Raw genomic sequence first — 14,708 nt, forward strand, 5'->3', positions numbered from 1 at the left:
CTAAGGCGAGGAAACACGTTTGGGAAAGTTTGGGACCTCACAGCTGTGGGCAGTATTAGGGCCAGAGTCCCGTCCATTCCGACCTGCTCCTGACCTGGGGTGGCGCCTCGTGTTCCCCCAGCAGCGGGTCCTGACTGAGGGTGCGGGTGGCGTGTGGGAAGGAGCAGCGTGGGGGAAGCAAGAGTGGACGCAGGTCACCATTTCGACTGCATGGGCGGGGACGGATGCTCTGAGGTCTGCTTCATGCTCCTGGTTATGACTTTATGAGGCCATCTTCTTTGGCATTTATTTATTAATTATTTTTATTGAAATATAGGCAAATAACATTATATTAGTTTCAGGTGTGCCATGTAATGATATTTGTGTATATTGTAAAACGACCACCGCAATAAGGGTAATTAACACCCATCACCACACAGTTACTCTTTTTTTCTTGTGATGAGAACTTTTACAAATCTACTCTCCTAGCAATGTTCAAATATACCATACAGTCACCACGTTGTATATTCTATACCAGGCATTGTTTTTAAAATAGGGAACACTTCGTGAGTCTGTCATTCTTGTGCAGTGGCCATGCGAATCTGCTCTGTGATTCCAGTTTTACTGTGTGTGCTGCTAAAGTGAGCATTTGTTTTTCTTATTGTTTCAGCTTTATTAAAGTATGATCGACAAATAAAATTGTATATATTTAAGTTGTACAACACAATGATTTGGCATATGAACACTTCATGGAATAATTACGCAGTCAGGTAATTAGCCCACTGAGGCCATATTCTACCACTATTTTCTCCCCTGGAGGAAAAGACTCTAGCATTCTCTCCTTTGCAGTCAGGTGCTCAAGCCACTGAGCCACACCAGCCAGAGCCTCTCTAGCATTCTCTAATACTCTCCTGATTTATTCTTCGTGTCTGTCTTAGAGTTTCAAATGCCCAAGGGCAGCTACTCTCCACATAGTAAAGAAGAATATCTCCCCAAACTACTACTTATAACTAATACTGTAATGAATTGATTAGGTAAGACACAAAGTAACTGACATAGACAGTGGAAAGAAGGAAAAAGAGAAGGAAAGAAAAGGAAAACAGTGAAGGAAAAGTAAAATAGTGATGATCTTTGACCCGAATTCTTTCAGTTTTCGTACAGCTCATCCATTTTGTGGCCTTTATACACAGTTTTATGCTTTTATGACCCATATAAAGGAAAGCTTTTAGACAGTGTCACTGGCCTATTGTTTGCCACCACTGAGGGGAAGAACAGGGCCTGGCCTGCCTTCAAGGACGGCATTATGCTGTAGTTGTTTCTTCAGCTCTTTATTCTTAAAGATTTTATTTATTTGTTTTTAGAGAGGGGAAAGGAGAGAGAAAAAGAGGGAGGGAAACATCAATGTATGGTTGCCTCTCACATGCCCCCCACTGGGGACCTGGCCTGCAACCCAGGCATGTGCCCTGAATGGGAGTTGAACCACTGACTCTGGTTCACAGGTCGGCACTCAATCCACTGAACCACACCAGCCAAGGCTCCTCCAGGCACTTTTCAGTCTTGCTAACCAAGTTTCAGGTTTGGGGACAGTCTGCTCCTCAGCTCTGGCCCCTATAGAAAGGGCTAGGGAGAGGTGGCCCATTCATGGGAAGAGGGGACAACTGGACAGAGTTCCCTTGGCCAGTGGCTAGTTGGCTGAGACAGTAGCCACCTCCCACCCCAGCCAGGACACCTGTGAAGGTTTTTCCCCTTCCTGGACTCAAGAATGGCAGGACCTGGAAAATCATGATTAGGGATTTTATAATCTATTTCATCAAACTGGGAGGAAGCCTATTTCTACCATATTTTCAGGACCATAGTACATACAGGAGGGGGGACTCACTGAAAATGAAGTCTCCAGCTTATTACCCTCTTTATATCACAAAGCAGTATTTCTCCTAATAAATAATACACATTAAAAAATAGAATAAAATAAAAATCCTTTTATTATACCTACCCAGAGATAAATATGGTTAATACTTTGGTATATGTCCTTCCTGAATATTGTCTCTGTATACACCCACACACATACATAAACTACTTTACAGACATGAACTTTCAGTTCATATATCATTAACAAATCAACAAAATAGCTTATTGCAAAATTTAATGGTGCTCTCCAAAAGCCATTAAACATGCTCACGTCTCTCTGTCTTAAAAACCTTCCTTTATTAATAGGTAGCACCCTTGATATCCATTGGTTACCACCGTAACTATCTTTTCTTTCGCAGAAAACTTCTGGAAGGGTTGTGTACATGTTGCCCTCGACTTTCAGTCTGCAGCAGTGTGACTCCTGTCCTTATGCTCTATACAGACTGTTCTCATCAAAGTCACCTGTAACCTCCTTACTGTCCAGTGAATTCTAGGAAAACACCACGTTACCTCCTTTGCTTGATTTCCTGACAGCATCTGACATTGCTGACCATCCTCCCCTCCTTTGGCTGTTGTGACCTATATTCTTCTGGGTCTTCTTGTGCTTTCTAATCACTTCTGGCTGGTCTTTGGTGAGAGATCCTTATATCTCAGATAATAGTTTTCCCCTGGACTCTGACGGTCACTCCCTTATTCTCCTTATTCTCTCTGGCCAATCTCACATGTCTGCACCATGTCAGCTGTGTGTGTGTGTTGATCATCCCCAAATCTATCCGTATGGTGCAGACCTCTGTCCTGAGCACCATGGTCTCACATACACAGCTGGCCCTTGGACATTTAACTGGTTGCAGGTGTCACAGGCATCTCAAACTCTCTTTTAAAAGTAAGTTATTACTTCTTGCCCTGTCTACCCCCGTCTGCCCCCGTCTGTGTTCTCTGCCTCAGTGAATAGTAGTAAGATCGACCAGTTGTTAAGCAAGAACCCGGTCGAATTTGCAGCCATCCTGTACTCTTTTTATCCTCCATCCAAATAATCTTCAACTTCTGCCGATTTTGCTTCTCAATCTCCTTAGGTCTACCAGATTCTCTCCATTTTCATTTCTATTACCTCATTTTAAGCCCTTCCTGTCTTGCCTTGATTCCAACAGAATGATAATGTTTTGGATATGTTTAATGAGATAAATTATTCAAATTAATTTCTCTAGTCTCCCACCCCATTTTTAATGTGCCTACTAGAAAATGTTACACCTATGTCTCATGTCACATTTCTGTCGAACAGCACTAATCTGTGTATCCTAACTCTCAGGCCTCCTTTTGTGTTACTTGAATTTTACTTTTTAAGTTTTCCTGAGCTTAAAAGAGTATCAGAATTTAATTATTTCCTGATATCATTCGGGGTTAACGGGCCTGATACTAGTTACAGCATTTTAAAGTTTGTTTTATCTCATTCCGTCCTTCCTTTTTTGTCCTTTCTTCTTTCCTTCTCTCTCCAGATAAAAATGCCTCTGTCCTTCCATATTCTCTTCTGTGTTACAGCATAACTCATATAGGTTTTATTGTGTAACGTAATAATTTCCTTACATGTCTGTCTTCCCATCTAGACTATGAACCCTTACTGACAGGAACCACAACCTAATCATTTTTGCATTCCCAGAAATTAGTAGGTGCATGTCACATAGAAGTGACTCAATAAATATAGTTTGGAATGAAAAATTGTATTTGTTGTTAATATTTTCTGCTTAAAGTGAAAAATTTTTAACTTAAAAAATCAGTATCTCACATACTTACAAATAATGCAGAAGCATATAAAATAGAAAGTGGCAGTCCTCTAGGAAAGTCCAATGTCACAATTAGGAACTTAGTACAGTTCGTGGTAACAGTTAAGGCACTCTGGCTTCTCTACTCTAGGGGGCAGACTTGAGCTGCCATTTGGACTAGAAATGCTGGACACATCTAGATAAGTCTCTGTTTGGCCAAGGATGAAATCATAACCACTACTTTCAAACGGAAAGGAGACAAGTGCAGCATTTCTTATCAAAACTCTCAGAGGTTAGTTTAAACGGATTAAATGTTAGGTGATTTTTATGATTTATTATTAAAATTTCTTTAAAAGTATACACGCAGGAAGATGACTAATTGGTTACTGCCATGGGACACAGAAAGAGAAAGAGTGCTTAAAATACTGTATAGATGATTCACACTTGCACAATAGGAAACTTTAAACTGGTGAAGGGAGTAATTGTAAATTCTGACTTTCTCTGTCTTTGGAATTTTTTGACATCGTATCCTAACCTCGGATTACACAATTCCGTTTTGACTAATTCCTGCTATGATTTGGAGCCAGTAATTATATTAATTGGCTGAGCTTCCCCATCTGCACATATGGAGATGTGAGGAAAAAGCAATAATGAGTGGGAACCCCTTGGCAGAGTTGGGGGTCATGTAAATTGGAGCAGCCACTGTGGATACAGTAGGGAGGATCCTCAAAAAGTTAAAAATAGAACTACCATAAGGTCCAGCAATATTTCTAGGTATTTATCTGAAGGAAATAAACCACTAACTTGAAAACATATGTGCATGCCCATGTTCACTGCAGCCTTATTTACAATAGCCAAAGTGTTCATTGATGGACGAATGGATGAAATGATGTGGTATATATACACAAAGGAATATTATTCAACCATAAAAATGAATGAAATCTTGTCATTTGCAACAGCATGGATGAACCTTCAGGCCATATACTAAATGAAATGAGTCAGATAGAAAAAGACAAATATATTTTTTTAATTTAATCTTTATTGTATTTTTTACATTACCTTTTAGGGCCTTTTTTAAAAAGTTACTTTATTGTTGTTCAATTACAGTTGTCTGCATTTTCTCCCCACCACTCCTCCCCACCCCAGCCAATCCCACCTCCCTCCCTTGCTTCCACACTCCCCCTTGGTTTTGTCCATGTGTCCTTTTTTAAATATATATATATATATTATTGATTATACCATTACAGTTGTTCTATTCCCCTCCACCTTCATTCCCCTCCACCTGCACACCCCTCCTCCACCATTCTCCCCCCCTTAGTTTATAACCACGTGTCTCAAGTTCTTTAGATTCTATATTTCCCCTCCTATTCTAGCCCTCCCCCCTATCTATTTTCTACCTACTGTCTATGCTATTTATTCTCTGTACCTTCTCCCCCCTTCTCCTCCTCCCACTCCCCTGTTGCTAACCCTCCATGTGTTCTTCATTTCTATGGTTCCACTCCTGATCTAGCTGTCCTCTTGGTTTGCGTTTGTTTTAGGTGTGGTTGTTAATAACTGTGAGTTTGCTGTCCTTTCACTGTTCATATTTTTCATCTTCTTTTTCTTAGATAAGTCCCTTTAGCATTTCATATAATAAGGGCTTGGTGATGATGAACTCCTTTAACTTGACTTTATCTGAGAAGCACTTTATCTGTCCTTCCATTCTAAATGAAAGCTTTGCTGGGTAGAGCAATCTTGGCTGTAGGTCTTTGGATTTCATGACTTGGAATACTTCTTTCCAGCCCCTTCTTGCCTGTAAAGTCTCTTTTGAGAAATCCGCTGACAGTCTGATGGGTACTCCTTTGTAGGTGACTGTCCCCTTATCTCTTGCTGCTTCTAGGATTCTCTCCTTCATTTTCATCTTGGCCAATGTAATGATGATGTGCCTTGGTGTGTTCCTTCTTGGGTCCAACTTCTTTGGGACTCTCTGAGCTTCCTGGATTTCCTGGAAGTCTATTTCCTTTGTGAGACTGGGGAAGTTCTCCTTTATTATTTGTTCAAATATGTTTTCCACTCGTGGCTGTTTCTTTCCCCCTCTGGTACCCCTATAATTCGGATGTTGGAACGTTTAAAGATGTCCTGGAGGTTCCTAAGCTTCTCCTCAATTTTTTTGAATTCTTGTTTCTTCATTCTTTTCTGGTTGGATGTTTCGTTCTTCCTTCTGGTCCACTCCATTGATTTGAGTCCCAGTTTCCTCTCCATCACTATTGGTTTCTTGTGCATTTCCCTTCATTTTAATTAGTTTAGCCTTCATATGTTCCTCTAATTTGTAACTATAATCAACCAGTTCTGTGAGCATCCTGATGACCAGTGTTTTGAACTGTTCGCTGTTTCCTGGTCACTTAGAGTTATCGGTTCTGGGGCTTTGAGTTCTTCTTGAGCCATCTTTTGGACTGTTTGTTCTTGTTATGTATGAGGATCGGAGCCCTAGGTGTTCACCAGGGCGGGGCAACTCAGTCGCTGGGTTGTGATGCTGTATGTGGGGGCGGGGTCAAAGGAAATCAATGGCAGGCCGCGTGGTCCATCTCACTGCTCACTCCTTTGCTGGTTTTATCTGCACTTGCGTGTAAATGTGCAACCATGCTCAGCCTGCCCCGCACCCTCACTGGGTCCTCGATGCTACCCTGGCTGCCTGTGCGCCTGGGTTGCCTGGATCGCCTGGGTCGCCTGGGTTGGGGGATCCTTCCTGCCCGACCTGGCTCCGCTGCTGGCTCCGCCCCTCTTACCTGTCCCAGTTGAATGGTTCGTTGTTGTTGGATTTCTGTATAGTTCAGTTTTCTGTTCTTTGGCTGCATCTTTGTTTACTAAACCTTTGTTGTATTCAAATTTGGTTGTGGGAGAAGACACAGTGTTTCCATCTATGCCTCCATCTTGGCAGAAGTCTGAAAAAGATAAATATTGTATGACCTCAGTTACACATGGAATCTTTTTTTTTTTTAAAGCTCATAGATAAAGAAAATAGAACGGTGGTTGCCAAGGCAGAGGTGCAGAGGGTAAGGAGGGGGTGGAATGAGTGAAGGACATAAAAAAGTATAAACTCCCATTTATAAAATAAATAACACATGGAGATGTAATGTACAGCATGATGACTATAATGAGTAATGCTATACTGCATATTTGAAAGTTGTTAAGAAAATAGATCTTAAAACTTTTGCATCACAGGAAAACATTTTAACTATATACAGTGATGGAAGAATTACTGTGGTGGTTATTTCACAATGTATACAAATATTGAATCATTATATTGGAATAGAATGTTATATGTCCATTGTAGCTGAATAAAACATAAGCAAACAAGCAAAAGACAATAGTGAACCAAGAAACCCTTCTATCTTCCCACCCTTTTTGTCCCAGCTCACACCTGCATGTGTGAAACTGCCCAGCACTTTCTGAGTGGGTTAAACTTCAGAGTGTTGTCAGACTTTGCCTTGGCTCATAATCCCTGAGTTGCATCCTTGATTACTATTTGCCAGGATCCACTTGTTCATTCAACAAAGATGTTTTGACTACCTGCTCTATGCTGAGTGTACAACAGTGAGTAATGAGTGAGGAACTCCAGTTGTAGGAAGGAAAACCAATAGTAAATAAAAATTTACACATCACTGGCTAGGATATAACTTGTTTAAAAAAAATCAAGAATCATATCTGCATTCTTATCACTAGGTAGGTGATGATAACCTAGGCTCCTAAGCTTTAGTTTTGGGCTCATAATAGTACCTGATGGAGGTTCCAGCCAAGATGGAGGCATAGGTAGAAACACTCCGCTTCCTCACACAACCAAGGATAACAACCAATTTAAAAACATTTAGAATGGAAGGGTAAATAAAGTTCTTCCCAGATAAGGTCAAGTTAAAGGAGTTCAAGCCCTTATTCTATGAAATGTTAAAGGGACTTATCTAAGAAATAGAAGAAGATAAAAAACTGTGAACAGTAAAATGACAACAAACCCATAGCTATCAACAACTGAAACTAAGAAATAAAACTACAAGTGCCAGAAAATCAAACTACATGGAACTCTGACAACCAAGGAGTTAAAAAAACATTCACCCAGACCGGTAGGAGAGGTGGAGATGGGAGATGGGCAGCCTAGTGGAAAGGGTGTTAGCAAAGTAGTAGACTGTGTGGGCAAGGTGGGGCTGGCTAAACGGGAAACCAAACACTCAAAGCTAGCTGAAAACTACTGCAGGGGTTGTCACGGCAGGAGAAACTCCTAGTCTCACAGGAGAGTTTGTTGGGAAGTGGGGCTAGAGCAGAGCAAGCAAGCCACATTGTTCCCTCTCTGACCCCTGCCCCACAGACAGAGCCACAAAGAGGGCTGCCCCACCCTGGTGAATACCTAAGGCCCCACCCCCTTACAGCATAACAGGTGCCTGAGACAAAGAAATGTGGCCCAAATGAAAGCTCAGATCAAAACTCCAGAAAAAGAGCTAAGCAGGGAGATAGACAACTTATCTGATGCAGAGTTCAAAACACTGGAAATCAGGATGCTCACAGAACTGATTGAGCTCAGTTGCAAAATGAAGAAATAAATGAAGGCTACACAAAGTGAAACAAAGCAAAACATACAGAGAACCAACAGTGAAGGGAAGGAAACTGGGACTCAAATAAATGATTTGAACTAGAAGGAAGAAATAAACATCCATCTGGAACAGAATGAAGAAACAATAATTCAAAAAAATGAGGAGAGGCTTAGAATCTATGGGAAAACTTTAAGCACCCCAACATCTGAATCATAGGGGTGCCAGAAGGAGAAATGAAAGAGCAAGAAATAGAAAACTTATTTGAAAAAATAATAAAGAAAAACTTCCCCAATCTGGCCAAGGAAATAGACTTTCAGGAAGTCCAGGAAGCCTAGAGAGTCCCAAAGAAAATGGACCCAAGGAGGAACACACTAAGGCACATCATAATTAAGTTATCCATGATTAAAGATAAAGAGAGAATCTTAAAGTCAGCAAGAGGAAAGGAGAGACTTACTTACAGAGTAGTGCCCATAGGACTACCAGCTGATTTCTCAAAAGAAACCTTGCAGTCAAAAAAGGGCTGGAAAGAACTATTCCAAGTCATGAAATACAAGGACCTACATCCAAGACTACTCAATCCAGTAGCGCTATCATTTAGAATGGAAGGGTAAATAAAGTTCTTCCCAGATAAGGTCAAGTTAAAGGAGTTCAAGCCCTTATTCTATGAAATGTTAAAGGGACTTATCTAAGAAATAAAAGAAGATAAAAAACTGTGAACAGTAAAATGACAATAAACCCATAGCTATCAACAACTGAAACTAAGAAATAAAAACAAAAACTAAGCAAACAACTGGAACAAGAACAGAACCAGAGAAATGGAGATCACATGGAGGGTTTTCAGTGGGGAGGGAGAGAGGAAGAATAGGGGGAAGGTACAGGGAATAAGAAGCATAAATGGTAGGTATAAAATAGACAGGTGGAGGTTAAGAATAGTACAGGAAACAGAGAAGCCAAAGAACTTGTATGCACAACCTTATAAGAAGGGAAGGGGGATGCTGGAGGGCAGGGAGGGGGTGCTTGGAAGAGGGGAGTAAAAGGAGAAATAATTGGGACAACTGTAATAGCATAATCAATAAAATATCCATAAAAAGCAACAAAACACTGTGTTGCTCTCTAGCTTGAAGACCTTGGCAGGTTCCTTATCATTTATAGAATTAAATCAAAACCTTTAAGCAGGACATTACACACCCATCAAGCTTGTATTCAAACTTGAATGAAGACGTTGTTTCAACGTTTCTTATCTCCTCTCTTCTTTCCCCCTTCTCAGTGTTTGGTGCACACACATCATTCTTTACAGCTCGTGTTTTCATTGCTGTTGTGTAAATTGCCTTCAAGTGTTTTGGTGGAGGGATAAGCACAACATTATAAATGACAACTTTATAATGACTATTGTGTCTATTTGTTTAGATTTCCCATTTGGGATGGGCCCTGGTTAGACATTAATTAAGGGGTAATAATAATGTTGTACCAGTCATGAACCATTTTAACATGATTAAGGAGCCAACCAAGTACTTTCCCAGGAATCTCTTTTCTCATCTCTGGAATACATCTACCCTCTGTGTTTAAAGGCTGCTCACTATGTTCCTATAAACTAAACAAGTGGCTTTATTTCTCACCCATCAGTTTGCAAAAATAGAAAGATAATGACAAGTCACTATTTCCAGGAAGTACAGGGGCAAATAGGAAAACAAAACAAAACAAAGCATGTTAAGGACAGGGAATGAGGGAAACACGTCACAGGACTTCTAAAAATTATCTGATAAATCAGTACTAGGGATGTAATGTGCACATGATGGTTATAGTTACCACTTATGTGTACAAAAACTGTTAATCCCGAGTTCTCTTTACAAGGAGAAAAACCTCTCTCTCTTTTCATTTCTTTTTATTGTATTTATATGAGATGACAGAGGTTAACTAAACTTATTGTTGTAATCACCTCACAATTTATGCAAGTGAAACCTTTATGTTGTACACCTGAAACGCATGCAGTGATGCATGACAATTATATCTCAATAAAACTGGAGAAAAAAAGAGCACCTGATCGGAGGCAGTCTCATCCAAATTCCCACTTGAGGCAGGAACTCCCTCTGCAGTGAGGCTGCAGGCCCTTGCCGGCTCCTCCTGCTGACTGCCAGAGCTAGACGGGCGCCGGCCGCATCGCGTTGAAACTGTCACCGTGGACGCTGTTGTGGTCCTGCCCTTTTCCCCTTCATCACAAAAAAGGTCCCTTCTCTTCCTGAGCTGCAGTCTCCCTTTTGTTAGAGCTCCTTCCACACGGAACTTCGTCTTTTTCTTCCCCTGGGGCACCAGCAGCAGAGGTTCCCCTCCTGAGTGACGTTACTGCAGTTCCTGGAGGGGTGCACTCCGGCCTTTCTCTGGCTCTCTGGTCCCAGGGGTTTCCTCGGGTGACCATTCTGTGCTGTCCGCCACCTTTTCTCACAACACCAGAGTTCCACAGCCCAGCACTCTGGATGCCTTCATTGCACCTCTCTAGTTTGTCAAGATTTTGTTTAAAATATGGCATATACAGTAACAAAATGTAAATGAAAATAAAGGGTTATTTAACTCTCAAATTTGCAAATATATATATTTTTAAATTCTCAGAATTTGGGGAGAGTGAGATGGGACAGAAACAAGGAACACACTAATGGCTGCAGGAAGGGAGGGGCAGGTGGGGACTTGTTGAAAGAAGGTGGAGAGATTGGACAAAGAATACATATGACCCATGGACATGGACAACAGTATGGGGATTGCCCGAGGGGTGGGCTGGATGGAGGGGGACAAAAGGGGAAAACTGGGACAACTGTAATAACATAGACAATAAAATAAAAATAAAATAGAATAAATACGTCTTTGAATTAAAAATAAAACTTTGTTTAATCTTTCTTAAAAGTACTTTGTGTCTTGAGAACATTAAAACTATTATTACTATTTGACCTAGTAAATTTTCTTATAAAAGTGTACTCTTAAAAAGTAATATTTGTGGGATAAAATATTTTTGCATAATGATGTTCTTATGTCTTTATTGTATTTAAAAACAAATTAAAAAGAGTTTTACAAGGTAATTTGACATATAATAAACTGCTCATAATTAAAGCAACTTGATAATATTTATTTTTTGTAGTTAAATATACATACCATAAAATTTACTAATTCAATAAATTTTGACACATGTGTACACTAACTCTTCAGGAAGGCCTTTCTCTTTCTTCCTCCCATAACTCTCCTACTCTGCCCCAGACAATCACTGACCTACTTTCTGCCACTATAGATTCATTTGAATTTTCTAGAAATTTATAGATATGGAATCACATGGGGTGAATTTTTTATCTGACTTTTCACTCTGCTTAATTATTCTGAGGATCATTCATGTTGATTGTGGCTGAGTAGAATTTTACTATATGGAGATGCGGCAATCTGGTCATGCACTCATCTACTGATGGACACTCGGGTTGTTTCCAGTTCTTGGCTATTCCAAATTAAGCTGCTGAAACACACCATTAGTCTTCATGGGGCTATATGCTTTCATTCATTTAGAGATGGACTGGCTGGGCCATAAGGTAAGTGTCACTTACCCTATGGGTAACTTTTTAAGAAAGGGTAAAATTGTTTTCTGAAGTGCTTATCTTATATCCCACTAGTGCTATATGAGAATCCTGGCTGTTCCATGTCCTTACAACACTTGGTACGGCAATCTTTTCAACAGGTATGTAGTCGTATTTGATTGCAGTTTCAATTTTCTATTTTCCAAATGTCTAATAATATTGAGTATATTTTCAGGTCCTTATTTGACATATTTTTTATTAATTCTGTTCAAATATGTGTTTTTTATTTTATCAACTTTTTTTCAGAAAGACAGAAAGAGGGTTGGATAGAGAGAGAGAGGGAGATTTGTCCCACCTATTTATGCATTCATCCTTTGGTTGTTTCTTGTGTGTGCCCTGACCCGACATTGAACCTGCAGCCTGGGTGTATTGGAACAATGCTCTAGCCACCTACCCATCCAGGGCCTCAAATAGTTTGCCCATTTAAGAAAGTTGAGTAGTTTTTTAATTTTTTTGATTTCTTATATATTCTGGATATAAGTTCTTATCAGATATGTGGTTTGCAAATATTCTTTCCCAGTTTACAGCTTGTCTTTTCAATCTTTTAGTAGAGTTTTTTAAAATGTAGATGTTCTTGCCCTGGCTGGGTGGCTCAGTTAGTTGGAGCATTGTCCTGTACACCAAAAGTTGGCAGGTTCGATCTCCAGTCTGGGTGTGAACAGAGAGCGACTGATCGATGTTTCTCTCTCACATGGATGTTTCTCTCTCTCTCTCTCTTCCCCACCCTTCCCTCTCTCTCAAATCAATAAACATTACCTTGGGTGGGGATTTTAATGTTAAAAAAGCAGAAGTTCTTAATTTTAAAATCCAACTTATCAATTTTTTATAGCTTGTGCTTATGGTGTATTTAAGAAAACTTTTTTGTGTGAACACTTTTGACTTTTATTTTAAGCATGTTCTTTTTTTAAAAAAACATATTTTATTGACTGTGTAGTACAGTTGTTCCATTTCCCCCCTTCACTCCCCTCTGTCCTGCACACCCATCCCACCTACATGCCCCACCTTTAGTTCATGTCCATGTATCATAAGTTCTTTAGCTTCTACATTTCCCATACTATTCTTGCCCTCCCCCTGTCTATTTTCTACCTACCATCTATGCCACTTATTCTCTGTACCTTTTCCCCCTCTTTCCCCCTCCCACTCCCCTGTTGCTAATCCTCCATGTGATCTCCATTTCTGTGGTTCTGTTCCTGTTCTAGTTGTTTGCTTAGTTTGTTTTTCTTTTTGTTTTAGGTGTGGTTGTTAATAATTGTGAGTTTGCTGTCATTTTACTGTACATGATTTTTATCTGTTTTTTCTTAGATAAGTCTCCTTTAACATTTCATATAATAAGGGCTTGGTGATGATGAACTCCTTGAATTTGACCTTATCTGAGAAGCACTTTATCTGCCCTTCCATTCTAAATGAAAGCTTTGCTGGATAGAGCAATCTTGGCTGTAGGTCTTTGGATTTCATGACTTGGAATACTTCCTTCCAGCCTCGTCTTGCCTGTAAGGTCTCTTTTGAGAAATCCGCTGACAGTCTGATGGGTACTCCTTTGTAGGTGACTGTCCCCTTATCTCTTGCTGCTTCTAGGATTCTCTCCTTCATTTTAATCTTGGCTAATGTAATGATGATGTGCCTTGGTGTGTTCCTCCTTGGGTCCACCTTCTTTGGGACTCTCTGAGCTTCCTGGACTTCCTGGAAGTCTATTTCCTTTGTGAGACTGGGGAAGTTCTCCTTTATTATTTGTTCAAATAAGTTTTCCACTCATGGCTGTTCCTCTTCCCCTTCTGGTACCCCTATAATTCGGTTGTTGGAACATTTAAAGATGTCCTGGAGGTTCCTAAGCCTCTCCTCAATTTTTCTGAATTCTTGTTTCTTCATTCTTTTCTGGTTGGATGTTTCTTTCTTCCTTCTGGTCCACATTGTTGATTTGAGTTCCAGTTTCCTCCCCATCACTATTGGTTCCCTGTACATTTTTCTTTATTTCACTTAGCATAGCCTTTATTTTTTCATCTAGTGTGTGACCAAATTCAACTAATTCTATGAGCATTCTGATTAACAGTGTTTTGAACTGTGTATCTGATAGGTTGGCTATCTCTTCATTGCTTAGCTATATTTGTTCTGGAACTTTGATCTGTTCTTTCATTTGGGCCATTTATTTTTTTGTCTCAGCACACCTGTTGTGTTTGAGGGGCAGAGCCTTAGGTGTTCACCAGGGTGGGGCAAGCCATTTGCTGGGTTGTGATGCTGTATGTGGGGCAGGGGTCTGAGAGGGAACAGTGGTGTTTGATCAGCTCTCTGCGGCTTTCAGTCACTTCCCCCGATTCCCACAAGATAATTGGGCCCTTCTGGTGATGATTCCCATGTGGCTGGGTTTGTGTACATTCTTCAATTCTGTGGATCTCTTCAACAAACTCTCCTGTGAGGCTGGGAGTCTCTCCCAGCACCTCAATACCCACAGGTGTTTTCAATCAGTGTTTTGAGGCTTTATTTCCCCATGGTGGGTTTATTTCCCCCTGGGTTGCACAGTCTGTCTTGTTCCCCAGTTTCACCTGGTTTATTTGCACATGAATGTGGGACTACCTGGTTTGCCAGCCGCCTTGTGTGCCATGCCCCTCCACAATCCACTGCCTGGCTGGCTCCACCAGCGGCTGCCTTGTGCATTCGGGATCCGCCAGCCATCACTTTGCCAAGACTCCTCTGCACCCGGCTGCCTGACTCCGCTTCTCCTACTCGTCTGGATGAATACATCTACTTTAACTCCTTGGTTGTCAGACTTCCATACAGTTCAATTTTCTGTCTGTATTGGTTGTTTTTTGTTTCTAAGTTGTTGTCCTTATTTTGGTTGTGTGAGGTTGCACAGTGTATCTACCTATGCCTCCATCTTGGTCAGGAGACAAGAAATCTTTGCCTAA

General features: G+C 40.6%; 1 pseudogene; it reads right to left on the reverse strand.

The window, feature by feature from the left end:
- Nucleotides 1-527: 527 nt before the first annotated feature.
- LOC118995902 (uncharacterized) lies at nt 528-628 on the reverse strand (annotated as a pseudogene).
- Nucleotides 629-14,708: the final 14,080 nt, after the last annotated feature.

Source organism: Sturnira hondurensis, unplaced genomic scaffold (genome assembly GCF_014824575.4).
Source record: "Sturnira hondurensis isolate 20B ecotype Veracruz unplaced genomic scaffold, ASM1482457v3 Scaffold0010428, whole genome shotgun sequence".
Classification (NCBI taxonomy): domain Eukaryota; kingdom Metazoa; phylum Chordata; class Mammalia; order Chiroptera; family Phyllostomidae; genus Sturnira; species Sturnira hondurensis.